The following is a 1,276-nucleotide window of genomic DNA, read 5'->3' as shown; positions in this document are numbered from 1 at the left end:
GTGCTTAATAGCACATTAGTAGCATGTAGTAGCAGGGCAGGAATTCCCTGCCCTGCTGAGGCCTCTGCCCTTTAGCTAACACGACTATGTTGAGATGTCAAATATATTAGCGTGTGACCTTGAACAACTCATTAAACTTCCTGAATCTCAGTTTCTGTATCAATGAGGTGGACATAAATAGTACCAGCTGCCTCGATGAGTTATGTAACAGGACATGGGCACCAACTGAGAGAGAGATTGGAAAACTATGCCAGCTTCTCTTATGTCCAGGGATAGTGACCAAATCACCTTGGAGCAGACCTTGTTTATTCAAGGAAGAGTCTCCTAAATGTCTGATTTGTAGTTATACAAATATAGGGTGAATAGATTCCTACAGTCTAAGACCAAAAGTGTAACAAAATCTTGACTCTGTCAAGACTGCATTTTCTGGAGACCTCTGATATGAAAAGCTGGTCATTGTGGAGAAGCAGAACAATTTGCATAAGGATTCTAGGGTCTTTGGGAAAGGATAATCCAAGACCCACAATCCCTACTCACAGTGATGTGACATAAAAAAGATGTGTTGGGATGGACCAGGGTAGTACTCAAGAGTCAGCGTCAGGGAAGAGAGGATGTCAGGCTGACACAGTGGTGGGCTTTGGGGCACAAGAGCTGAGCAATGAAGTCTGAGCTAAGGAGCTCCAAACTTGTACCCAAATTGGGTCACTGCTGTGTCCTGGGAAAGGACAGAGAGAGTCAACAGCAGCAGCAGGCAAGACTTACCGTGGATGTTCATGACCAGTCTTTAAAAGAAACACTCTGGGGCTCCAAGAAACAACAGATCCGATTCTCATGTTCTCTTCCTCTCCTCTTCATTTTCCTCCTCCTCCTCCTCCTTCTCTGCCTCCTACTCTCTTTGACACTGTAAAAAACATGAAATCCCTATCAAATAAATAGGCCCCAGCATTCTTGGAAAATTCTGAGGTGGTCGACTTCATAAAGAAAGTACTAGATTTTATGTGCATAGTTCAGGTAAGCAAAGAAGCAAATGATTTAAAAACATATAGAGGGGACTATATTTATACTTTGAGCCAGTAGAGAAGATCATATTATTTATAACAGTGAAAGAGTTTTGTAAATAACAATACTCTGTAGAAAACATGAGGAATTTCCCCAGCTTTTGCCTGTGACCGCTTCCTGAGGCCCAGTATATTCCCAAATTAGCCCAGATCATCTGAAGGGGCTGTCAGAAATCAACCAAGATCTAAAATAAAAATGAGTTTTCAAAAAAAAAAAA

The 1,276-nt window shown here is 41.8% G+C and overlaps 2 long non-coding RNA genes across 2 annotated transcripts in view; one reads left to right on the top strand and one right to left on the bottom strand.

The window, feature by feature from the left end:
* The window catches only part of LOC309630963, a 1,010,383-nt gene that overhangs the window by 956,872 nt on the left and 52,235 nt on the right, over positions 1-1,276 (bottom strand). The window contains exon 2 of the long non-coding RNA XR_014245979.1: positions 763-901. This is a non-coding gene — a long non-coding RNA (uncharacterized lncRNA). The remainder of the gene's footprint in view (positions 1-762; positions 902-1,276) is intronic.
* LOC309630964 overlaps positions 1-1,276 on the top strand; it is a 2,283-nt gene extending 1,007 nt beyond the window's left edge. The window contains exon 2 of the long non-coding RNA XR_014245980.1: positions 33-1,276. This is a non-coding gene — a long non-coding RNA (uncharacterized lncRNA). The remainder of the gene's footprint in view (positions 1-32) is intronic.

The sequence above is a fragment of the Balaenoptera borealis genome, assembly GCF_965194805.1.
Source record: "Balaenoptera borealis genome assembly, chromosome: 6".
Classification (NCBI taxonomy): domain Eukaryota; kingdom Metazoa; phylum Chordata; class Mammalia; order Artiodactyla; family Balaenopteridae; genus Balaenoptera; species Balaenoptera borealis.
The sequence above is the reverse complement of the archived record's forward strand: the minus strand, read 5'-3'. Positions and strand labels throughout refer to the sequence as shown.